Here is a 27,490-nt window from a genome sequence, read left to right as displayed (position 1 = left end):
CAGAGCAGGGTGCCAGGAGAGTTCAGGACTGTGACACTCATTAATCATGATCTGTACTTACCTGAATAACTGGAAGAGTGACATGTCAATACTGTGACACTAAGGCAGTACACACGATAGAGGACACACACAAACACTTTATCTGTCTCTCTCACAGAAACACACACACACACACACAAACACACTGCTGCAGGGGGAGTGAGGCAGAGGCATGACCTGGGACACAACACACACTGCTGCAGGGGGAGTGAGGCAGAGGCATGACATGGGACACAAACACACTGCTGCAGGGGGAGTGAGGCAGAGGCATGACATGGGACACAAACACACTGCTGCTGGGGGAGTGAGGCAGAGGCATGACATGGGACACAACACACACTGCTGCAGGGGGAGTGAGGCAGAGGCATGACATGGGACACAACACACACTCACATGGCCATGCCAAACTGCTCCAGCCATTTCTTCTTCAGCTCCTTGGTTTTGAAGAACAACTCGAAGCCACTCTGCCCCTGGTTGTGTGTCAGGTAGAACCCATAGGACCACTAAAACAGGAGACAAAAAGGGCGATGAGAGAGTGAATTAGAGAGAGACAGAGGGAGGTAGATGAGGGGGTCATAGTGAAGTAGAATGGGGGAGTCATAAATAGCAAAGGGATAAATAGAGTGGTGTATGCGGGGGAGAGAGGAGAGAGAGAGAGAGAGAGAGAGAGAGAGAGAGAGAGAGAGAGAGAGAGAACTGTATATTAGACAAATATTAGACATAATATGACATTTGAAATGTCTTTATTCTTTTGGAACTTTTGTGAGTTTAATGTTACTGTAAAACATTTTATTGTTTATTATCTATTTAATTTGCCTTGACATGTAAACATATGTGCCCCATGTCAATAAAGCCCTTAAATTGAAATGGAAATTGAGAGAGAGAGAGAGAGTTCCTGTGAACCAGTGTCCATGCAGCCCCAGATATCAAGGCAGATACGACACTGCAGACTTAATCACTAAGATTAGCCACCTTAAAGACAAGGCCATTTTCCAGCGTCCCTGATAACAACCTGCACAACCACCTCTCCCTCCACAGAGACAAGGCTGTCTTGAAAAAGGTACTCTGACCCAAATTTCAGCACAATAAACAAGTGTATATTCAGAGGTAATGTTTTGTGTTCTGCTAGAGTTATCTTTCCTACAACGAGGGCTCTGTAGTCTGCATGTACCGTACTGCTCAGTGCTCAAGGCAGCTGTGCTTATAAAAACACATGAGAACAGCCATTAAAGCCATTAAAGGGACAATCAAACTACAAATGGATGGACAAATTCCAGATTGACCCTTTAAAGTGGTCTTCAGGTTGCAGTGGTTGGGTAAGCCACCAGCCAATCAGATAAGAGAAAGAGAGCCTCTTGACCAATCATAGGGGGTAGGTCGGGGTCGTGTGAGAGGGTGGGGGTTTGAAAACAGTTACTGTACACTATAGACCAGCTTTCGTAGGTTCCTAGCCTTATACGACAGACAAGGTGTTGTCGTTCATGTAATAGGAAAGATGCGTGCTGCTTAGATTTTGGCTTGATTATTTTTAATTTCATAACAAATTTTAGTTTTTATAAAGCTAAATGATTATTATCCCTGGGAAGCCATTGTGCAATGTATCATTATCCACAACAGTGAATATTATACTTATTATACTGCTGGGTGCTTGTTGCTGTGTGTGTGTGTGTGTGTGTGTGTGTGTGTGTGTGTGTGTGTGTGTGGGTGGTGTGTGTGTGTGTGTGTGTGTGTGTGTGTGTGTGGTGTGTGTGTGTGTGTGTGTGTGTGTGTGTGTGTGTACCATCAGGCACAAGGCAATGTTTAATAAACACACCATCTGGGGAAAAGGCAAGCTGTTCTATCCATCAAACCAACACAATATCTGATCATGCTTGTCAATGAATGTGGCAATCTCAATATGTGTCTGATTCGCTTTTAGTGACAAATTTCCTAAAACGTACATTCATAAATAAAAGTTTAGCATGTCCCCTCCTGTACAGTACTGCCTGAGCCTTCAGCAAATTAAGAAATCCCTCAAAGTCAACAATAATTAAAGTGTGAATAATTGAAGGATGATAAAACTATGATTGTTTTTTGTGCACTCTTTCATACACACACGAGCGAACAAACACACGCACGCACACCTTCCTGTTCTCCTTGTCTGACGTGGGGTTGTTGGTGATCTTGAAGTGGTGCAGGTCGATCACCTCCTTCATCTCATAGTTGTCTCCTCTCCTCTTACAGACGATCACAGCAGCATCGAACAGGAAGATGTGCCTGRGGTGTCAGAGGAAAGACACAGAAGGAGAGATAAAAAGAAGGTAAAGGAATGAGAGGTCTGCACARAGAATATTGCTGTTCCCCAGTGCTTTATTCCTGCCCCCAAACACACAATGTTTCCACTTCACAGAAGTCTTTGTCAGGTGAGATAAAAAGATGACTTTGGTTAGCATGAATACCCTTTTCAGAATGTATTATAAGTGCATTTGTAATGCCTGATTGAGTTATGCATAATGCACTACAATAGCTGCTAATAAACACCTATTACTGGATCCATAAAGCATTACGAGCAAGCAGTAGACGAGGGACTGTAAAAAGACTTGATCTTATCTTGCCACGTTCCAGACAAACATACACACATGCACTCACACAGAAACCCACACACACACCAGACAGACATCTCACCGGTCCTGTTTGGCACGTTTGTCGATTGAGGTAACGCGTACCTCTCCGTCTCCTTTTGGTCTCCCATAGGTACTAAGAGACTGATTCTGAAGGGGGGGGGGGATGAAAGAGAGAAAGAAAGAGGTCACACTTAAAACCCAGCTCACTTCACAATCATTTTTGAATCAAGATGAGTTGCTTACAAGGTTTTCGATGGATTTCTGATACTGGGCTATGTCTCTCAGAGTCTCGTTGTCTCTCTTCACTTCATTGACGTATTGAGCCAGGTCCTACAGTACCCAACACAACACAGAGAACACAAAACAACAAACATTAAGACTTAACATTCAAGATGGGTGCATTTTGGCATACACAATACGAGACAGGCTCACAACAAATGACTGCTTTCCAATGGTCTTCCATACAGTAGCCTAACTAATAGTTCTGGAAACAGTCTAACTCCTGTTTCTTCATTAGTTCTGCATTAGAGTGGAGCAACAGTATCTACAACTTCATGATTAAAATCGCACCACCTGCAATGTCAACATATTCTAGAGGACTTGCTCTCTCTCTCTCTCTCTCTCTCTCTCTTTGAGCAGCATGATTAATTGTTTATGCAAGAGTACATTGTGTAAATCTTCCTCTCAACACAGAGTGAGTCTGGTTCAAGTAGCACTGTTTAAAATCTCGTCTATCATAAGGTCTGAGATAATCAGCGCTGAAAAACACTTGGTTGCTGTCGCATCACATGACGCAATGCAGAGAAACACTCCAGGAACATTAACCACATTAGCTCCCCCAATCAATGTCAAGTGGATCATTTAGCCAATTGAAATCATCGCAGACGCCCTCAGAGTAAATGTTCACTTTCATACCCGACGTGACTTGCTTCTAGTACTTTCCTGGTACGTGTCAAACTGTATTCACACACCCACATCATCAACACCCTGTACATCAAGACTAAAGAGACGACTGATTTTTTAAGTGCAGATTTCAGAAGAAAACAATGTCAAGCTGAAAAAAAACACAAATGATGCACAAGAAATCTTTCTGAAAGAGAGATGGGGAGTCACACTTTGTGTAACCGCTGTCAAACTCTTACGCAAAGAGAACAACTTAATAGTATTATGTTGTACCTAATCTTGTCAGAGATATTTCATTGAGATACAGTTGAAGTCGGAAGTTTACATACACCTTAGCCAAATACATTTAAACTTAGTTTTTCACAATTCCTGACATTTAATCCTAGTAAAAATTCCCTGTTTTAGGTCAGTTAGTATCACCACTTCATTTTAAGAATGTGAAATGTCAGAATAATAGTAGAGAGAATGATTTATTTAAGCTTTTAATTCTTTCATCACATTCCCAGTGGGTCAGAAGTTTACATGCACTCAATTAGTATTTGGTAGCATTGCCTTTAAATTGTTTACCTTGGGTCAAACGTTTTGGGTAGCCTTCCACAAGCTTCCCACAATAAGTTGGGGGAATTTTGACCCATTCCTCCTGACAGAGCTGGTGTAACTGAGTCAGGTTTGTAAGGCCTCCTTGCTCGCACACACTTTTGTAATGGTCACTCCAATACCTTGACTTTGTTGTCCTTAAGCCATTTTGCCACAACTTTGGAAGTATGCTTCGAGTCATTGTCCATTTGGAAGACCCATTTGCGACCAAGCTTTAACTTCCTGACTGATGTCTTGAGATYCTGCTTCAATATATCCACATAATTTTCCCTCCTCATGATGCCATTTATTTTGTGAAGTGCACCAGTCCCTCCTGCAGCAAAGCACCCCCACAACATGATGCTGCCACACCCGTGCTTCACGGTTGGGATGGTGTTCTTCGGCAAGCTTCKCCCTTTTTCCTCCAAACATAACGATGGTCATTATGGCCAAATAGTTCTATTTTTGTTTCATCAGACCAGAGGATATTTCTCCAAAAAATACAATATTTGTCCCCATGTGCAGTTGCAAACCGTAACCTGGCTTTTTATTGGCAGTTTTGGAGCAGTAGCTTCTTCCTTGCTGAGCGGACTTTCAGGTTATGTCGATATAGAACTCATTTTACTATGGATATAGATCATTTTGTACCTGTTTCCTCCAGCATCTTCACAAGGTCCTTTGCTGTTGTTCTGGGATTGATTTGACTTTTCACACCAAAGCACATTCATCTCTAAGAGACAGAACGCGTCTCCTTCCTGAGCGGTATGACGGCTGCATGGTCCCATGGTGTTAAAACTTGCGTACTATTGTTTGTACAGATGAACGTGGTATCTTCAGGCGTTTGGAAATTGCTCCCAAGGATGAACCAGTTGTAAGTGAAATAATCTGTCTGTAAACAATTTTGGGAAAAATGACTTGTGTCATGCACAAAGTAGATGTCCTAACTATAGTTTGTGTAACAATAAATTTGTGGAGTGGTTGAAAAACAAGTTTTAATGACTCCAACCTAAGTGTATGTACACTTCCCACTTCAACTGTACATGTGTTGGTGGCAGGAGTGTTTTTAGGTTTTTGTGTGTAGGCCTAGAGTAGGTCTGGAGGTAGAGTCATCGTTATGACCAATAATCTGGTCTCAAGGCAGATCTCAGTAGGAGGCATATGTGGACCTTCAGAAAGTATTCGCAACCCTTGACTTTTTCCACATTTTGTTGTGTTAAGGCCTGAATTTAAAATGGATTATATTGATATTTTGTGGCACTGGCCTACACACAATACCACATAATGTCAAAGTGGAATTATGTTTTTAGAAATGTTTACAAATTCATAGAAAATGAAAAGCTGAAATGTCTTGAGTCAATAAGGATTCAACCCCTTTGTTATGGAATGCCTAAATAAGTTCAGGAGTAAAAATGTGCTTAACAAGTCACATAATAAGTTACATGGACTCACTCAATGTGCAGTACAAGTGGTTAACATGATTTTTGAATGACTACTTAATCTCTGTACCCCACACATACAATTGTCTGTAAGGTCTCTTAGTCAAAACATTTCAAACACAGATTCAACCACAAAGACCAGGGAGGTTTTCCAATGCCTCGCAAAGAAGGGCACCTATTGGTAGATGAGATCAAATTTAAAGAAGCAGACACTGAATATCCCTTTTAGCTCTGTGTATGGTGAAGCTATTAATTACACTTTGGATGGTGTATCAATACACCCAGTCTCTACAAAGATACAGGCATCCATCCTAACTCAGTTGCTAGAGAGGAAGGAAACCGCTCAGGGATTTCATGAGGCCATTGGTGACGTTGAAACAGTTTAATGGCTGTGATAGGATAAAACTAAGGATGGATCAGCAACATTGTAGTTACTCCACAATACTAACCTAAATTCCAGAATGAAAAGAAAGAAGCCTGTACAGAATACAAATATTTCAAAACATGCATCCTGTTTTCAATAAGGCACTAAAGTAAAACTGCAAAAAAAGTGGAAAATAAATTAATGTTATGTCCTGAGTACAAAGAGTTATGTTTGGGGCAAATTCAGCACAATACATCTTCATATTTTCAAGAATGTTGGTGGCTGAATTATGTTAAGGGTATGCTTGTCATCGGCAAGGATTAGGGAGTGTTTTTAGGATAAAAATAAATGGAATAGAGCTAAGCACAGGCAAAATCCTAGAGGAAAACTTGGTTCAGTATGCTTTCAAACAGACACTGAGACAAATTCACCTTTCAGCAGGACAATAACCAAAAATACAAGGCTAAATATACACTGGAGTTGCTTACCAAGATGACATTGAATGTTCCTGAGTGGCCTAGTTACAGTTTTGACTTAAAACGGCTTGAAAAACTAGGGCAAGACTTCTTAATGGCTATCTAACAATGATCAACAACCAACTTGACAGATCTTGAACAATTTTTTAAAGAATAATGCAAATATTGTACAATCCAGGTGTGCAAAGCCCTTAGAGACTTACCCTGAAAGACTCACAGCTGTAATCACTGCCAAGAKGATTCTAACATGTATTGACTCAGGGGTGTGAATACTTACGTAAATGATATATTTCTGAATTTAATTTTCAGTAAATTTACTAAAACTTCTAAAAACATATTTTCACTTTGTCATTATGGGGTATTGTGTGGGGAACATGTTTTTTTTTTTATCCATTTTTTATTCAGGTTTTTAACACAACAAAATGTGGAATAAGTCAAGGAGTATGATTACTGAAGACACTGTATACTGTGTTAGGCTGTGAGGTCTATGTTCAGTTACATTTTTATTACTGTATATATTTAGTTATGTACTAACTAAATATATACAGTAATTAATACATAAATACATATATACAGTAATTAATACATAAGTGTGTGTTGTGTGTGTGTGTGTGTGTGTGTGTGTGTGTGTGTGTGTGTGTGTGTGTGTGTGTGTGTGTGTGTGTGTACGTGGTGCATGCGGTTCAGGTGAGGAGAGTCATAAGATCAGACACAGACCTGGCACCCCAGTTACTCTTTCATTCCTGATGTGATGCGAGGGCGTCGTGTAACACTTACCTTCATGGCATCCAGCGCCAGCCGCAAATTGCTCTTGTCAGCCGCGTCGTGAGTGTGTTTCACTAATTCCTGTAATTGGATCAAAACAAAACACAGTGCTATTTTATGCTCTCTGTTTTCACCAGCTAGCTAATTAGCCACACAGAGCCCTGAGAGAAGTAGGAAAAATAGAGATGACAGGTAGGCATTAGGCCATCTCTCTCTGCCTGACACTTCAACTACAGCTCAAGATTATAGACAAACAGTGTCAACCAATGTTCTACCATGTTAGAAATGAGCTGTGCTTATCAAGTGATGTTGGACTGCGACTTCAGGGTTAGAAAAACAAACAAGGACAAACAAACGAAGCGATCATTGATTTCTATTTTCATGTCACACACACAGACGAGTTACTGTTGCTGTGCACAATCACACACATACTGTACACACACTTCTATACAAACACACACACATACACACACACACATACACACATACACACATACACACATACACACCTGGAAAGTAAATCCCAAACAACATCATAATCCTAGATATGAAATAAAAAGGTGGGATACCATGAAAGAACCCAGTAATAAAATAAAATAAATTGCTGTGTGTGTTGTGGTGTGTGTGTGTGTGTGTGTGTGTGTGTGTGTGTGTGTGTGTGTGTGTGGTGTGTGTGTTGTGTGTGTGTGTGTGTGTGTGTTGTGTGTGTTGTGTGTGTGTGCATTCGTGTGTGAATTCCTGCGTTCCTGTATGTATATGCTTATCTTGTGTGTATCTTGTGTGTGGGCTGAAATTGCTTTCCTGTAGCTGGCGGTAAACAAGACATCTAAGCTGTTTTCTGTGTTGTGGAGGATAAGGAAGGTTACCATGCATATCCTTCACACACACCACACATCCTAGCCCAGAATAAATGCTTCCTTCCCCTCTCCTTTCCCCTCACCCCAGTTTCCCCTCACCCCTACCCCTCGCCCCAAGCTCCCTTGCCCCAGGCCCCCTTGCCTCAGTCCCCCTACCGCCCCAGTCCCCCGCCCCACCCCTCACCCCAGCTCCCTCGCCCCCAGTTCCCCTACCCCATTCCCCCGCCCAGCCCCTCACCCAGCCCCTCGGGCCCCCCAGCTCCCTCGCCCCCAGTCCCCTCCACCCCAGTCCCCCCGCTCAGCCCCCTCTCCCCAAGGCTCCCTCGCCCAAGCCCTCGCACCAGCCCCCTCACCCCCAGCTCCCTCGCCCCCAGCCCCCTCGCCACCAGCCCCCTCACCCCAGCTCCTCGCCCCCAGCCCCCTTTGCCCAGACACCTCCCGCTGGGCCGTTATGTGTCTGCCTAGAACTCCTCAAATCCCAGCTATCACTCAAGCTGAACCTGGGCATTATTATCACAAGCAATGCGACAGGACCCTATTTTTCATTCTCTGCTCCTAACACACACCTACACAGTGAGCCCATGGGAGAGGTGGGGAGGGGGTAGCAAGAGAGGGAGAAAGAGAGAGAGAGAGAGAGAGAGAGGGGGGGAGAGAGAGAACGTGAGAGAGAAAAAGAGAGAGCGAGAGAGAGAGAAAGAAAAGGAGAGAGAGAGAGCGATGACCAGATAGTACAGGCTTATTGATAGATTCCAGTTATAGTGAGTTTGGAATAAATAGAGAAATGGGAAGAAAGGAAAGAGTGATAGAGAGACAGAGAAAGAAAGAGGGTTCTGACACTACTGACATATTGATGGATTCTGGTTATAGTGAGTTGGGGACTGGTGGGAGCCACTATGAAATAATTACAGAGGGAACAGAGAGAAATGGAGGTAGAGAACAAGAAAAAGACCTACCTGCCCTCCATCCTCCTTACCTCTCCTTCCTGATCTAAGCACTCACTTCCACTCTTTCCTCCCACCTCTTCCTCCCCTCCCTCCCTCACTTCCCTCTCTCACTCCCTTCCTCCTCCCTCCCTCCCACTACCCCGGGAGCGTGTTCCCTCCATTGGAGTGGATCGGGGATCGGCACAGGCCAGGCTAGGTCCCCAGGGTCCACATGCAGCCCTCCTAGCCCGAAACAAACAGACAAACAGACACACACACATACACAGCCCTGACAGACAGACAGCTCTGACTGGCTACGCAACAGTGCCTCCTGTCCTATGGAGTGGAATGGAACGCACCGACAGGGAGGAAGGCAGAGAAAGAGAAGACGGCTCGGAGCTGACCGCCAGTCACACGTCAACCCCCTAGGAGCGTACAAAACCACACACACCTTTCCACCTTGTCCCTGACTGCTAACATGTCTGCCCATGCAGTGGTGGCCTAGGACTAACGTTAGAGCTGCAGGAGTCAGGACCAGAGGGCTGTCTGACTGACTGATTGCAGTAATGCCTTATCAGGGTATTCACACACACTACTTTTCTCTCTATCCCTCTTCTTATCTCTTTCTTGCACTCTCTTGCTTATTCTTTTTCCTCCATTCTATTTTTGCTGTATGACTATGACAGTCAGACAGTCTTGAAGGAGTTCCCACATATGCTGAGCACTTGTTGGCTGCTTTTCCTTCACTCCGCAGTCCAACTCATCCCAAACCATCTCAATTGAGTTGAGGTCGGGTGATTGTGGAGGCCAGGTCATCTGATGCAGCACTCCATCACTCTCCTTCTTGGTCAAATAGCCCTTACACAGTCTGGAGGTGTGTTGGGTCCTTGTCCTGTTGAAAAACAAATGATACTCCCACTAAGCGCAAACCAGATGGGATGGCGTATCACTGCAGAATGCTGTGGTAGCCATGCTGCTTAAGTGTGCCTTGAAAACAAAAAAAATCAAGGACAGTGTCATCAGCAAAGCACCCCCACACCATCACACCTCCTCCTCCATGCTTCATGGTGGGAACCACACATGCGGAGATCATCCATTCACCTACTCTAAGTCTCACAAAAACAACGGTTGGAACCAAAAATCGCAAATTTGGACTCATCAGACCAAAGGACAGATTTCCACCGGTTTAATGTCCATTGATCTTGTTTCTTGGCCAAAGCAAGGCTCTTCTTCTTATTGGTATCCTTTAGTAGTGGTTTCTTTGCAGCAATTTGACCATGAAGGCCTGATTCACGAAGGCCTGATTCACGAAGGCCTGATTCACGAAGGCCTGAATCAGGCCTGACCATGAAGGCCTGATTCATCTCCTCTGAACAGTTGAGGAGATGTGTCTGTTACTTGAACTCTGTGAAGCATTTATTTGGGCTGCAATTTCTGAGGCTGGTAACTCTAATGAACTTATCCTCTGCAGCAGAGGTAACTCTGGGTCTTCCTTTCCTGTGGTGGTCCTCATGAGAGACATTTCATCATAGCGCTTGATGGTCTTTGCGACTATACTTGAGGAAACTTTCAAAGTTCTTGAAATTGTCCGCATTCACTGACCTTTATGTCTTAAAGTAATGATGGACCGTCATTTCTCTTTTCTTATTTCAGCTGTTCTTGCCATAATATGGACTTGGTCTTTTACCAAATAGGGCTATCTTCTGTATCCCCCCTCTACCTTGTCACAACACAACTGATTGGCTCAAACGCATTAAGAAGGAGAGAAATTCCACAAATTAACAAAGCACACGTGTTAATTGAAATGCATTCCAGGTGACTACCTCATGAAGCTGGTTGAGAGAATGCCAAGAGTGTGCAGAGCTGTCATCAAGGCAAAGGGTGGCTATTTTGAAGAATCTCAAATATAAAATATATTTTGAACACTTTTTTTGGTTACTACATGAATTCATATGTGTTATTTCATAGTTTTGATGTCTTCACTATTATTCTACAATGTAGAAAAAAGTTAAAATAAAGAAAAACCCTTGAATGAGTAGTTGTGTCCAAACTTTTGACTGGTAGTGTACATCCAGAGAAGTCCAGGCCTAGTGTATGATTTAAACATGGGTAACTGTGCCTCCACTGGTGATAGTCAGTAGTGCAGCTTTATTCCTGGTACTGAGGTAACGGTTGAATGGAAGTCATTCTCAGCTCTCTGAAGATATATATCTTACCTGTAGAAGAAGGTGATACTTCAGTACCCGCTGCATAGGGACAACTAGCAGATCCCTCAGTGTAAACTTTCCATAGTTGGCTCTCTTCGCACATTCCTGGCAAACACAATAAATAAATCATACTGCATGGTATTTGAACTGTCACTGCAATATAACACAAAACATATTAATTTAGAGAAAAAATATAGTACTTATTAATTTAAAAAAATAATAAGAATTGCAGTTGGTGTGCCATGGCCTGTAATACCTTTGGTAAACACTAGATGGCTGTATCTGACCACTGATTTAGACTGATGCAGACTTTACCTCCAGCTTCATTCGGATGTCCTCTCTGTGTTTGCAGATGTCATCCAAAGCAACGATGGCCGTTTCTACATGGCTACAGTATTTCCCATATATTAGCAATCTGTAAAAGATATCAGTATATTAAAGTCAGTATTGTTGAGGTGAAAGAAATTGAGAGCGAGAGAGAGAGACTTGGGCTTGGGCCATGACTTGGGCCCTGACAGTGAATCTCAGTAAGACTAAAATAATGGTCCCTAACCCTAACCCTACCTCGGGCCTAAACATCAACACCACAGGTAACTTCCACAAGGCTGTGAACGATCTAAGAGACAGGGCAAGAAGGGCTTTCTATGCCATCAGAACATAAAACTCATTAGGATAAAACTTTAATAAGCTATCGAACCCATTGCCCTCTATGGTTGTGAGGTCTGGGGTCCACTCATCAACCAAGAATTCAAACAGTCAATTGAGACTCTGCATGCAGAATTCCGCAAAAATATACTTTGTGTACAATGTAAAACCCCAAACAATGCATGCAGAGGAGAATTAGAACTACACCTACTAGTTATCAAAATCCAGAAAAGAGCTGTTAAATGTTAAAAWTCTACAACCACCTAAAAGATAGGGATGCCCACACATTCAACCACAAAGCCATCCCCTACAGAGAGAAGAGTCCCCTCAGCCTGCTGGTTCTGAGGCTCTGTTCACAAACACAAACAGACCCCACAGATCCCCAGGACAGAAACACATTTAGACCCAACCAAATTATGAGAAAGCAAAAAGATAACTATACACGGGAAAGAATCAACCAAAACACACAGCAAACTAGAATGCTATCTGTCCCTAAACTAAGAGTACACAGTAGCAGAATACCTGAACACTGTGACTGACCCTCAATTAAGAAAATCATTGACTATATACAGAGAGAGGCCGCCATAGGCAAACCTGGCTTTCGAGAGATGACAGGCTATGTGCACACTGATGAGGTGGAAACTGAGCTGCACTTCCTAACCTCCTGCCAAATGTATGACCACATTAGAGACACATATTTCCCACAGGTCACACAGACCCACAAACAATTTGAAAACAACTCAAACATTGATAAACTCCCATATCTGTTAGGTGAAATACCTCCGTGTGCAGTCACAGCAGCAAGACTTGTGGCCCGTTGCCATGAGAAAACGGCAACAAATGGAGCACAAACAACCTATATTTATCTGTTTATTTATTTTCCCTGTCATACTTCAACTACTTGCACATTGTTACAACACTGTACATAGCCAATAATATAACATTTTAAATGTCTATATTCTTTGAAACTTTGGGTCTAATGTTTATTAATGTTCCCTTGTTTATTTCATTTTTATTTATTGTGTATTTAATTTGTAAATATATGTTTCCCAGGCCAATAAAGAGAGCGAGAGAGAGAGAGAGAGAGAGAGAGAGAGAGAGAGAGAGAGAGAGAACCAGGAACGAAGAACAAGAGATTGAGAGAACGAGACAGAAAACCAAGGCTGGTTCAATCAACGCTGTTTCAACACGGAAAACTGGGAATTTCGTATTTTTTTCATGTAACTTTTTACCTAAATCCAATGTGATTTTTTGTTGTTGTTGATTTCACGTCGAATTCATGATTTACAACCAAATGTATATCAAAAATAGACGTTGAACTGACGTCTGTGCCCAGTGGGATAGTTCTGTGGAATTGTACCTCTCTTTGTAGTTGATGAAGATCTGGTAGATGTTCTGAGCACTTTTATGGTGGACAGAGTCTTGGATCTCCACCATGAGACTCTTGTGAACTTTAACCAGGTCCTGAAACACCACAACAGTCCATGACAAACAAACACTGAAGACCCATAGTGCTTGGGACAACAGGTATTAGCTGATATTTTGGAGAAGGGTCTACTTGCAATAACTGTGATATGTGTTGGCTTTTTTACTACTCAACATAGCAAGTTAAATCACTGACTGTAAGTCAATCTGGAATAAGAGCGTCTGCTAAATGACTAAAATGTCACTGCAATCTCTATCTGTACCATCTACATGTGGATGGTTGGGGTTTCTGTCCTGTAACTTACCGGAATGTTGACAAACACGTTCTTCATCTCCTCCGAGGACAGGAATGTCGTAAGAGGTGCCATAAAATACTGGATGGGAAAAACAGAGCGGAAGAAAAAGAGTGAGTGGGTTGGTTCCACTTAAACAGGAGAGGTAGGTAAGCAGTTGCTGCATGTTTACGGGAACTAAACATTATTAACATTATTTGGGTCAGCCAAATAATGACTTGTTGCACGACACAAGTGATTTATCAGAACAATCGTAATCTTAAATAGTGTCTGCCTACATAAGGGACGGTTTTCATAAGGTCATGAACGGAATGGTTAATGAACGAAGAGCATTGTGAGAATACAGTATGAAGGGGGAGGTATTTGGTTGTAGCACCAGAGGGGTAGGGGAGGTATTTGGCAGTAACACCTTACCTTCTCTATGGAGTCCAGAGTCTCTGTGTACTTCTCCTCAGTCTGCTTGATCTCTGTCAGACAGCAGCTCCTGATATTCTGTCTCTAACACTGCTTCTGTAACGATCCCGCACGCACGCACGCACGCACGCACCACACACGCACACACACAACACACACACACACACAACACAACACAGCACACACACACACACATCAACACACACACACAACAGCACATACACCACACACACAGACACACACAGCACAACACACACACACACAGCGTCACAGAGCCTAAAGCTGGAATCCATACCTGCTACACCATTTTTTGACTTATAATGTATGATATGTACCTATTGATTCTTGAACAATATAACTTATAAATGTATGATATGTACCTATTGATTCTTGAACAATATAACTTATAAATGCCTCCTGAGCTTAGTTTAACTGTCATACCTCATCAGAACCCAAAATATAAGCTTGGTTTACTTGAGTTGAGTTATTCATTGAAAGTGGTGTGGGTGGAAAAACACATGTCAACAAATCTATGTACCCAAATAACAAGTGTGCAGTCAACATACAGATGTATTTTCCCAAGGGCGCGGAGTTACATAGGGGAACAACGTGAGCTCAAGTCAATTTAAGATCTATATAAATGAATTGGACAAAAAGCTTGAGCAATCAACAGCCCCCGGTCTCACTCTTAAAGACACAGGAATAAAATGCCTCCTGTACGCAAATTGTCTGGTACTGCTGTCACCGACAAAATAGGAGCTACAGCAACAACTAGATCATCTGCAACAGTTCTGTCAGACTTGGGCAATGACAGTCAATTTCAAGAAGACAAACATTATGTTACGGCAGAAAAGGTCGAGGTAGATAAAGGTAGATGTCAGGGAAGCTTTTTTACTGGGCTCGATTCATATAGAACACACACCAACACAAACTTGGGACCAAAAAATTGCTCCACAGGGAACTTCAAGCTGGCCGTGAATTAACTAAAAGTAAAATCAAGGAGGGCTTTCTATGCCATTAAAATATATATTAAATTAGACACACCAATTTGGATCTGGCTCAAGAAATTCTAATCAATAATATAACCAATTGCACTTTATGGCAGTGAAGTGTGGAGTCCGCTTACCAAGCAAGAATTTGACAAATGAGACAAACACCCAATTGAAACCCTGCATGTGGAATTCTGTGAGAGCCTCCTCAGAGTATAGAGGAAAACTCAAAACAACACCTGCAGAGCAGAATTAGGCCAATTCCCTCTTCTGAATAATATCAAAAAAAGAGCCACCAAATATTATAATCATTTAAAAACAAGTGACCCCCAAGAGTCCCCTCAGCCAGCTACCAACCCAACAAAGCCTCAGGACAACACCCAGAATATCTGGCCCAACTAAATTATCACTAAGCAAAAATAAAAATATATCACCTATTGGAAAGACCAAACAGAAAATCTAAAAGTCAACTTCAATGATATTTGGTTGTAACGTATATTCTCACTACTTCATTATTAGCCTCATTCATTTCTTACTGTACTCTCCTGTTAATTGATATTACTCATTGAGTATTATTATTTTTCCTGTTATTATCCATCTGTGTCATTTGATATGTGTCTATATGTTTACTTGGGCAATGTATGTATTTTATTCATGGCAATAAAGCCTTTTCAATTTAATTGCGAGAGAAAGAGAGAGAGAGAGAGAGAGAGAGAGAGAGAGGAGAGAGAGAGAGAGAGAGAGAGAGAGAGAGAGAGGAGAGAGAGAGAGAGAGAGGGAGAGAGAGAGAAGAGAGAGAGACAGAGAGAGAGAAAGAGAGAGAGAGAGAGAGCAGAGAGAGGAGAGAGAGAGAGAAGAGGAGAGAGAACTCCATACACATTGACTCAGTACTGGAACTCCCTGTATATAGGCCATGTTATTTTTACTCATTATTGTTATTCGTTATCACTGTGTATTTATTCCTTGTGTCACTATTTTTACTGTGCATTGTTGGAAAAGGACCCTTAAGTAAGCATCTCACTGTTAGTCCACACCTGTTGTTTACGAAGCATGTGACGAATACAATTTGACTTGATTTGAACTAACCAGAGGAGGAGGGACTGCTTCAGCCTTCATCAGATCTTCATAGATCTCTCCTCCGTCTTCATCATCGTAGACACAGTCATAAAGATCCTCCTCATCCTCCACACCTTTCTCACTGTCACACACACAAACGGGTTACCATTATAATAATGTAACATTTATACTGCTGTTGTTATCATCAGCTTACGCGTAGTCATACACATGTGATTGTGCGCATGTTTGCATGCATGTGTGTCTGCATGGGTTTGTGACTCTTTGTGTGTCTGTGTGGGTTTGTGACTCTTAGTGTGTCTGTCTGTGTGGGTTTGGGACTCTTTGTGTGTCTGTGTGGGGTTGGGACTCTTTGTGTGTCTGTCTGTGTGGGTTTGTGACTCTTTGTGTGTCTGTGTGGGTTTGTGACTCTTTGTGTTTCTGTGTGGGTTTGTCCAGAAGCCTGGGACAGTGTAAGTGTGAGTAGAGCCACTGGCCATCTCTGACAGCCAATTAGCTTAGCAGCTGTGTTCTTATCCCAGAAGAAGCCAGGGATGAAAAGTTGTGAGTAGACCAGTAAGAGACAGTAAGATAGGCCAAGAGGTAGACTTACTCTATCAGGTCTTCTAGGTGGTTATAGATGTCCTCATCTTCTTCTAGACTCTCCTCTGAAGGAAAAGCCCTTTTGGAAAGAAAAGCGATGTCATCCCACCAAACACGTACTAATACAAAACCCAATTTGATTTGTGAATTGGAATAAACACTTGGTCAGAACTTACTTTATTCCGGTTTGTTCTGAAATCGTGGTGCGGGACAGTTTGGACAATGTGTCCATAACCTGCAATGAAAATMAATGGAAACGTTATAGACTTGGTTATTGCAATGATCATATTAATGTTGTACTTCTGTGTTTAAGTCAGTAGAGGGCAGTGTTATCCAATAGTAGAGCATTACCTAAGAGACGTGTGGAAGACTAGTAAATAGTGAGTGATTACATGACATTCCAACATAATCCATAAAGTTAAGAAAATTGTGTTTTATTGCAAAGTGAATTAACATATTTTTGTTTCTTGTTTCCGACATCACCAAATGTTCTTTAAACACCAACCCGAGAGGCTTGTAGGAAACCCAAATAAAAGGCTATGACTTTATCAGCTGCTAAAGAATGTCATTAATACAGCACAACATGGAATAATCAGTGTGTCTTAGGTCCTTGTACCTTCAGTCTGGCATCAATCACTATCAACAGATATGAGAATAATCCATAACATTCAGTATCAAGTCTAGTGACCATCAACCCAGACCTTGAGTGTCAAAAACAGAACTTGATATTACAGAAAGGGAAAATATATAAATATGCAAAATAATGTCATAATCACTCTAAACTGAATGTGAACCTTAGTGATCTTACATTCCCCATTATAATCCCTATAGAGATTCCTGTTAATAAATCACGGTACATAAATTACTAGATAAAACAGCAACGAAATTGCAAAAATACAAATAGACCAATATGCGATACAATAGTGTAAACGTGGTTGAAGAATAAAATCAATTATTGTATCTTTAAATTAATTAGTAGTGTTCGGCTCTATGAGTCAATTAACATGTGATTGACATGTATGACACATGACATGTAATTTCACGCTGAATTGGTCAGTAATGACAATGCCCTTGACCTGATACAGTACAATAAGAGCATTGTATGCTGGGTGATCAAAAAAACAACTTTAAACAAACATGTTCTTATAGTGGCTTCATATTGCGTAACATATAGAAATCTCCTGTTGGTTCATTGGTGTAATTCCTTCCTTTTTCTCTGTAGATGATCTATTGGCCTGTAAACGCAGACTCACACACTTCATCACTAGCCCTCACTGATCAATACTGATCACACTAGCTCATCTAGATGTTCCCTCACCCAGCCACGCTACTAATAGACACACACAACCACACACAGGATATTGGCCAAGAGATCTATAGTTTTTAATTGGCCTTTGTTTCAAAGCAGATTGATGATACTACTATTGCCCTCCACTTGACTGGGTTAGGTGAAGTACATTGTGGTTCATTCTGCTGTTGACCCCAACTAGTGGTCACAGTAATGTGTTATTGAATGTTTGATCTTTTTTTCCTTTCTTTTTTTTAACCTTTATTTAACTAGGCAAGTCAGTTAAGAACAAGTTTTTATTTTCAATGACGGCTAGGAACAGTGGGTTAACTGCGTTGTTCAGGGGTAGATTTTTACCTTGTCAGCTCGGGGATTCAATCTTGCAACCTTTCGGTTACTAGTCCAACACTCTAACCACTAGGCTACCTGCCGCCCCAATGTGTCAGATAAGGGTGTAGTATTTCCCCAACATGACTGCAGGCCCTGTGGGGCCCAGACGGACAGAGAGATGGAGTGGGATGGAGAGCAAGAAGGACAGCGAGGGGAAAAGAGAGAGAGAAAAGCAGAGCAAACTAGAAAACCTGACCACTGTGACTGACGCAATCTTAAGGAAAGCTTTGACTATGTACAGACTCAGTGAGCATAGCCTTGCTATTGAGAAAGGCCGCCGTAGGCAGACCTGGCTCTCAAGAAAAGACAGGCTATGTGCACACTGTCCACAAAATGAGGTGGAAACTGAGCTGCACTTCCTAACCTAGAGACACATATTTCCCTCAGAATACACAGAACCACAAAGAATTCGAAAACAAACCCAATTTTGATTAACTCCCATATCTACTGGGTGAAATACCACAGTGTGCCATCACAGCAGATTTGTGACCTGTTGCCACAAGAAAAGAGCAACCAATGAAGATAAACATCATTGTAAATAAAACCCTTATTTATGTTTATTTATTTTCCCTTTTGTAATTTAACTATTTGGACATCGTTACAACACTGTATATATACATAATATGACATTTAAAATGTCTTTATTCTTTTGGAACTTCTTTGAGTGTAATGTTTACTGTTAATGTTTATTGTTTATTTCACTTTTGTTTATTATCTATTTCACTTGCTTTGGCAATGTTAACATATGTTTCCCATGGCAATAAATCTATAGAATTGAATTGAGAGAGAGAGAGAGAGAGAGAGAGAGAGAGAGAGAGAGAGAGAGAGAGAGAGAGAGAGAGAGAGAGAGAGAGAGAGAGAGAGAGAGACAGAAGAGGAGCACAGAAGTGCATATGTAAAAAGGTGTGTATGTAGTGGAAAAATAGAAAGAGTGAACAAATGTGAACGATGATGAAGGACAGAGAGGAAGGTGCGTGTAGTGACTTTCTGACGAAGGCGTGTTGATTCAATTTGACATTATCTGGATGGATGGCTGTATATTTGCATCTCACAGGAGAGTCACACCTTCGCCGTGGCAATCTGTCGTTGACACTAGGAGAAGTGTGATGACTGATGAAACTTAAAATGACTAAATGAATGTTACTGTGTGAATGAAGTGTTTGGATTGTATCAAGAGTTCTTAAAGAGCTATGTATTTTGATATGTTTTATTGTACTGTAAGTGCTATGGATTTATTGTTACAGAGACACTGTGTTATTCTGTTCGTCGGGCGGCGGATAGTTCAAGAGGAGCGASACAGGGGTGTGCTCTTATCATACAGTGTTGAGGTGTGATGATTAGATTAGAGAATGGGTGTGGACTTTTATGCCTTCTGTTTTAATGTTTTGAGCCATGCAAAGTGAGGTTAATTATATGATGGAAGATACTGGGATTTGGCGCTCTTGGAAGAATAAAAGCTGGGTTTAAACGTTGATCTCTTGGCATTCTCTCAACCAGCTTCATGAGGTAGTCACCTGGAATGCATTTCAATTAACAGGTGTGCCATGTTAAAAGTTAATTTGTGGAATTTCTCTCCTTCTTACTGCGTTTGAGCCAATCAGTTGTGTTGTGACAAGGTAGGGGTGGCATACAGAAGATAGCCCTATTTGGTAAAATACCAAGTACATATTATGGCAAGAAAAGCTCAAATAAGCAAAGAGAAATTACAGTCCATCATTACTTTAACACGTGAAGTTCAGTCAATCGGGACAATTTCAAGAACTTTGAAAGTTTCTTCAAGTGCAGTGGCAAATGACGAAACCGGCACTCATGAGGACCGCCACAGGAAAGGAAGACACAGAGTTACCTCTGCTGCAGAGGATAAGTTCATTAGAGTTACCAGCCTCAGAAATTGCAGCCCAAATAAATGCTTCACAGAGTTCAAGTAACAGACACATCTCAACATCAACTGTTCAGAGGAGATTGCGTGAATCAGGCCTTCATGGTCGAATTGCTGCAAAGAAACCACTACTAAAGGACACCAATAAGAAGAAGAGACTTGCTTGGGGCAAGAAACACGAGCAATTGACATTAAACTGGTTGGAAATCTGTCCTTTGGTCTGATGAGTCCAAATTTGAGATTTTTGGTTCCAACCACTGTGTCTTTGTGAGACGCAGTGTAGGTGAATGGATGATCTCCACATGTGTGGTTCACACAGTGAAGCATGGAGGAGGAGGTGTGATGATGTGGGGGTGCTTTGATGGTGACACTGTCTGTGATTTATTTTGAATTCAAGGCACACTTAATAACCAGCAAAGCTACCACAGCATTCTGCAGCTATACGCCATCCCATCTGGTTTGCGCTTAGTGGGAGTATCATTTGTTTTTCAACAGGACAATGACCCAACACACCTCCAGGCTGTGTAAGGGCTATTTGACCAAGAAGGAGAGTGATGGAGTGCTGCATCAGATGACCTGGCATCCACAATCACCCGACCTCAACCCAATTGAGATGGTTTGGGATAAGTTGGACCGTAGAGTGAAGGAAAAGCAGCCAACAAGTGCTCAGCATATGTGGGAAAAGCATTCCAGGTGAAGCTGGTTGAGAAAATGCCAACAGTGTGCAAAGTTGTCATCAAGGCACAGGGTGCCTACATTGAAGAATCTCAAATATAAAATATATTTTGATTTGTTTACCACTTTTTTGGTTACTACATGATTCCATATGTGTTATTTCATAGTTTTAATGTCTTCACTATTATTCTACCATGTAGAACTTTTTTTAAATAATGAAAAACCCTTGAATGAGTAGGTGTGTCCAAACTTTTGACTGGTACTGTACGTGTGTATGTCATAGTGGTGAATGTTCCATGCTGTTAAGACAAAGGATGTACCATTTGTGAATTGTTTTCTTATTGCATAACTGTAATACATCTAATTACATTGAAATAGATGATAATATTGAGTAATATTGAGTAATATTCCTTGAATTATTATTTGGTGAAATGTCTAATGGTAAATGTTGTTCCCAATATACATACCATATATGCTCAGTCTCTAACATGCTGACCAGAACGCACATGTGCGTCAGCGTGCGCTATCGCGTGCAAGTTGATTTTGTTCACCCAAACCAGACGCAATCAGGACAAACAAACATTTATGGCAATTTAGCTAGCTAGCTTTCTGTTGCTAGCAAATTRTTCCTGGGATATAAACCTTGGGTGATTTTACCTGAAATGCACAAGGTCCTCTACTCTGACAATTAATCCACAGATAAAACGGCAAACCAAATTAGTTTCTCGTCATCTCTCCTCCTTCCTTAAGGCTTCTTTTTCTTCTTTGGACTTTATATGGCGGTTGGCAACCAACTTTACAGCATTACTACAACCGACTGGAGTGTGGACCTCAGTTCATCTTTCAATCACCCACGTGGGTATATGCTCGTAAAAACCAATGAGGAGATGGCACGTGGGTATATGCTCGTAAAAACCAATGAGGTGATTTGAGAGGCAGGACTTGCAGCACGTTGAGCATCACAAGTAGAACCATGTTCTATTTTAGCACCCGGCTACACAGACCAATGATTAATTAACATGTACATTTATTTTGCAACGCGAGCAGTGTGGTCAGCATGTAACTGTGCATCTCTGAGCTAAGGTTAATTCAATCATTTATTGCTAGGACATCGATTGCAAGATTTCAGCTCTTTGTTCCTTAGCCTCTTAATAACTGAATAACGGTAAACCTATACACATGCATCTTATAGTATTTTGAGTGGTGATGCAAGGCTCGCAACCTTGGCTACCATTGGATACGTTTATGGGCCTATAGCCTTCAGATAATAATGGAGTGAGATAGTACATCATATTAGGGTCATAGACCCTCTACACTAATTCTCTGTATTCCTCAGACAAAGTGAATTTTCACTATTCTAAATGTGTTTGTGCGTGTGTGTCCTTTGTGTTCCTTTGAAAGCAAAGGCCGTTGTCCTTTGAATGTGGCATGAAAAGGAGAAGACTTTTCAGTACCAGTAGACGCTAGGCCCACACTGAGATGTTGGAGTGTTTGGCTCTAGACATAGTCATGCAGCGTATCCAGCCTGTGAGACAGTCTCCACAGGGGGTCCCCCCTCTCACTCTCCCCCTATTCTCCCTCTACCCTGATCTCTCTATGGCTGTCTTCTCTGTTGCATCACCTTTCTATGAACCCATGTTCTGTCTAGAATACTCCATCTAACATCTCACTAGAGCATGAACCTGTACTGAGTCACCCTGGAGCACTAGGCTGAATTCTGAGGGTTAGTTCTGCTTCTGTCCTCTTGGTTTTGAAGGCTAGGATCGCAGGAGAGTCAACTGATTGTAGATCTGATTATAAGGTCATCTTCTGCCTGTTGGTCCCATTGGGAAGCACACTGGCTGGCTGGCAGACTGGCTGACTGACTGGCTGACAGGCTGACTGGCTGGGTCGCTGGCTGCCTGGCTAACTAGCTGACTGGATGACTGGCTGACTGGCTGGTGTGGCTGTCTGGCTGGTGGCTGGGTGGCTGGTGGCGGCTGACTAGATGGCTGACTAAGTGGCTGACTGGCTGGGTGGCTGGCTGGCTAGGTGGCTGACTGACTGGCTGGCTGACTAGATGGCTGACTAGCTGGTGACTGGCTGGTGGCTGGCTTGGTGGCTGATTGACTGACTGGCTGACTAGGTTATTAACTGACTGGCTGACTGGCTAGGTGGCTGACTGACTGCCGAATGTGGGTTGCTGGTTGACTAGGTGACTGACTAGATGGCTGACTAGCTGGCCTGACTGACTGACTTGCTGGGTGAATGGTTGACTAGTGACTGACTGACTGACTGGGTGAATGGCTGACTAGGTGACTGACTGACTGGGTGAATGTGCTGACTAGGTGACTGACTGACTGACTGGTGAATGGCTGACTAGGTGACTGACTGACTGGGTGAATGGTTGACTAGGTGACTGACTGACTGACTGGGTGAATGGCTGACTAGGTGGCTGACTGACTGATCTGACGACTGGGTGAATGGCTGACTAGGTGGCTGACTGACTGACTGGGTGAATGGTTGACTAGGTGCTGACTGACTGACTGGGTGAATGGCTTACTAGGTGGCTGACTGACTGGGTGAATGGTTGACTAGGTGGCTGACTGACTGACTGACTGGGTGAATGGTTAACTAAGTGGCTGACTTACTGGTGAATGGCTGACTAGGTGGCTGACTGACTGGGTGAATGGTTTGACTAGGTGGCTGACTGACGTGGGTGAATGGTTGACTAGGTGGCTGACTGACTGACTGGATGAATGGCTGACTAGGTGGCTGACTGACTGACTGGGTGAATGGTTGACTAGGTGGCTGACTGACTGACTGGGTGAATGGCTGACTAGGTGACTGACTGACTGACTGACTGACTGCGGGAATGGTTGACTAGTGGCTGACTGATACTGGTGAATGTGACTAGGTGACTGACTGACTGACTGGGTGTCACGAATCCCGCTTCCTGAGTCTGTTTTTGCCTGTGTTCTGTCCTGGAGTGTTTTTTCCGGTGTCCTGGAACGCACCCTGTCTGGTTGCCGGGGCACGTAGCTAGTTGGAGGATCTCTGAGTACCATCCCATCAGCTATCTGCACACCTGGTCCTGATCATCACCCCTCCACTTCATAAGCGCTGACCTGACATCCATTCCCTGCCGGATCGTTAGCCATGAACATCATTCACCCGGAACACTCATCCCATCCCTACCTGGTCGTCAGTGACTTCAGTTACTTCCGTGATCTGCTTACTCAATTCCATCAACTCACCTCCGCTGCCCGCTCCGCTACTTGATTTTTCTATCACTACATTTAAACTTGTAAATAAATACTCACCTTCGTCTTTGGGGCGGCAGCGTGAGCCTAGTGGTTAGAGCGTTGGACTAGTAACCGATAAGTTGCGAGATCGAATCCCGAGCTGACAAGGTACAAATCTGTCGTGCTGCCCCTGAACAGGCAGTTAACCACTGTTCCTAGGCCGTCATTGAAAATAAGAATTGTTCTTAACTGACTTGCCAGTAAAATAAAGGTTACTCTCTTGTCCTTGTCCTGGTTGCTTCGGTCTTACTTAGAGAACCGTGACACTGGGTGAATGGCTGACTAGGTGGCTGATCTGAATGGCTGACTAGGTGGCTGACTGACTGACTGGGTGAATGGTTGACTAGGTGGCTGACTGACTGACTGGGTGTATGGCTGAATGGCTGACTAGGTGCTGACTGACTGACTGGTTGTGAATGGTTGACTAGGTGGCTGACTGACTGACTGGGTGAATGGCTGACTAGTGGCTGACTGACTGGGTGAATGGCTGACTAGGTGCTGACTGACTGGACTGATGTGTGAATGGTGACTAGGTGGCTGACTGACGTGTACTGGGCTGACATGGTTGACTAGGTGACTGACTGGGTGAATGGCTGACTAGGTGGCTGACTGACTGACTGGGTGAATGGCTGACTAGGTGACTGACTGACTGACTGTTGACTAGGTGACTGACTGACTGGGTGTGAATGGCTTGACTAGGCTGACTGACTGGGTGAATGGTTGACTAGGTGGCTGACTGGACTGGACTGAGTGGTATAGCTGGACTAGGTGACTGACTGACTGGGTGGATAGCTGACTAGGTGACTGACTGACTGGGTGGGTGGCTGACTGACTGACTGACTGGCTGGGTGAATGGCTGACTAGGTGAATGGCTGACTAGGTGGCTGACTGACAGGCTGACTGGCTGACCAACAGGAAATGATGTAATAGCTCAGAGTGATTGACGGTTAGTGAGGCTTTCTGGGACCAGCTGGGGTTGTTGGCGTGGTTGGTGGTGTGTGTGTGCGTGTGTGCGTGTGTGCGTAAGTCTGTGCGTGCAGGCGGGCGTGGTGTGGTGGCGTGGCAGGTTTGAATGAACGCCTGTACTGAGACAGGCTGTTAATGCTTTCTGAGCTGTGTGTTTGGGAAGGTCTCCAGAATGTTCTGGGGCCAGTTTAGGGCGAGTGCTCTGTAATAGCTTGGCTTCATGAATCATAAACACCAAGCACATTCTAACAAAACACCACTTTTATACAGACGTTAAAATACTGCTCACTTTCAACCCACTTTATCTAAACCACAAACCAGAAAACACATCATTACAAAGCTTTGCAATGTTTGACAGAAGAAGTTCAAACCCGATCATATGGTAAGTTGTTGACTATAAATGAACTTATTTTGAACACTGACATTAAAAACCAGGTCAGCATATTACTCCGTACCAACCACAAAGTTTGATCATGGAGTGTACAATAGAGAGCAGACTTCAGCTCACGGCATCATAAGAAGACCAGGGCCCAGATTCACAAAACACTTCTTATGCAAAAACTTAAGAAGTTTCTAAAGAAAAAAATAAGAAGTTCATAACATAGTTCGTAAGTGCAATTCCTCAACAATATATTAAGGTAATGATTTTCTTACGAACTTCTCAAATATCTTCTTACAAATCTTCTGAAGATGTTCGCTGCTAGGCAACAGTTTAAGCTATCTATCTAGCTAGCAACGGCAATCATGTTAGCATATTTCTTACTGAGATTACTGTTCTAAAACATGTTCTTGGGTTTAAAATAATCAATACTGAAACTTTTAGACCAAGTTTGTGAGTGAATTAAAGATGTTAAATTGCTTTCATGGGCTTTTTCTCTCACTMCCCTGAGTTTAAGACAAGGGTTTAGCTATCTTGGAATGAAGAACATTTCCAATAAGTAATATTTTCAAGAATCTAATTTCTTCTTAACTTTTTACTTAAGGAGAAACATAACAAATAGCGCAAGAACATTTCCAAGAACCTTTGAGGAATAGCAACTTTGCTTGTGACGACCCTCCCACTCTGTCTGCCGTATTCTCTCTTTGTTCTTGTTTCCTTATTAGGATGCCGGTGGGCGGAGTTGGGAGGGTCGTCAGCTACATGGGAAACCCCTGGGCCCAGTGTGTCCCAGGATAAATACACCACTTCCCCATTCATGGAAGAGACTCTCTCCATGCAGACACCTTGATAGATTTTGTTGTGTATCTTGGTGGTTTTTGGTTGTTTGCTTTGGCACCTTTCAACACCCTGCATTATCACATTCATGCATGCTAAACACTCACTTACACTACTGATTACTGATTACACACACCATTGTATATAGTACTTAGTTTACTTTATTTAATAAATATATGTTTTGTTACTCCTTATCTCCACGTTGTCTCCCTTTTGTTACGGGCTTTGAGCCGGTTCGTGACACAGTTAAGAAGAAATGTCTTCCCAAAGACAGTTTTGTGAATCTGGGCCCAGGACAGTAGATCTCACAGTCATAATCAGTCAGTCAGTCAGTCATAGTCAGTCAGTCAGTCAGTCATAGTCAGTCATAGTCTGTCAGTCATAGTCAGTCATAGTCAGTCAGTCATAATCAGTCAGTCAGTCAGTCATAGTCAGTCAGTCAGTCAGTCATAGTCAGTCAGTCAGTCATCATGTAATTCGCAGCATTGCAATCGCAGTCAAGTCAGTCATAGTCAGTCATAGTCAGTCAGTCCATCAGTCAGTCAGTCATGTCAGTCAGTCATAGTCAGTCAGTCAGTCAGGTCATTAGCATCAGTCATAGTCAGTCAGTCGTCATAGAGTCAGTCAGTCCGAGTCAGTCATTAGTCAGTCAGTCAGTCAGTCTGTCTGTCGCAGTCTGTCTGTCAGTCAGTCAGTCAGAGTCAGTCAGTCAGGCAGTCATAGTCAGTCAGTCTGTCTGTCTGTCATCAGTTAGTCCAGTCAGTTCATAGTCAGTCAGTCATAGTCAGTCAGTCATAGTCTGTCAGTCTGTCAGTCATAGTCAGTTCAAGTCTGTCAGTCTGTCAGTCACATAGTCTGTCCAGTCATAGTCTGTCAGTCTGTCAGTCATATCAGTCATAGTCGTCAGCGCAAGGCAGTCATGTCTGTCAGTCTGTCAGTCAGTCAGTCAGTCATTCAGTCAGTAGCAGTCATAGCAGTCATAGTCTGTCAGTCAAGGCAGTCATTGTCTTCAGTCAATGCAGTCATTTCTGTCAGTCGTCAGTCAGTCAGTCAGTCATAGTCAGTCAGTCAAGGCAGTCATAGGTCAGTCAGTCAAGGCAGTCATTGTCTGTCAGTCTGTCAGTCAGTCAGTCAGTCATAGTCAGTCAGTCAAGCAGTCATTGTCTGTCAGTCGTCAGTCAGTCAGTCAGTCAGTCAGTCATAGTCAGTCATCAAGGCAGT

The 27,490-nt window shown here is 42.8% G+C and overlaps 1 pseudogene; it reads right to left on the bottom strand.

The window, feature by feature from the left end:
- LOC111973555 (guanine nucleotide exchange factor VAV3-like) overlaps positions 1 to 27,490 on the bottom strand; it is a 138,901-nt pseudogene that overhangs the window by 52,194 nt on the left and 59,217 nt on the right.

Source organism: Salvelinus sp. IW2-2015, linkage group LG14 (genome assembly GCF_002910315.2).
Source record: "Salvelinus sp. IW2-2015 linkage group LG14, ASM291031v2, whole genome shotgun sequence".
NCBI lineage: Eukaryota > Metazoa > Chordata > Actinopteri > Salmoniformes > Salmonidae > Salvelinus > Salvelinus sp. IW2-2015.
Note: the sequence above shows the minus strand (reverse complement) of the source record. Positions and strands in the feature narration are given on the sequence as shown.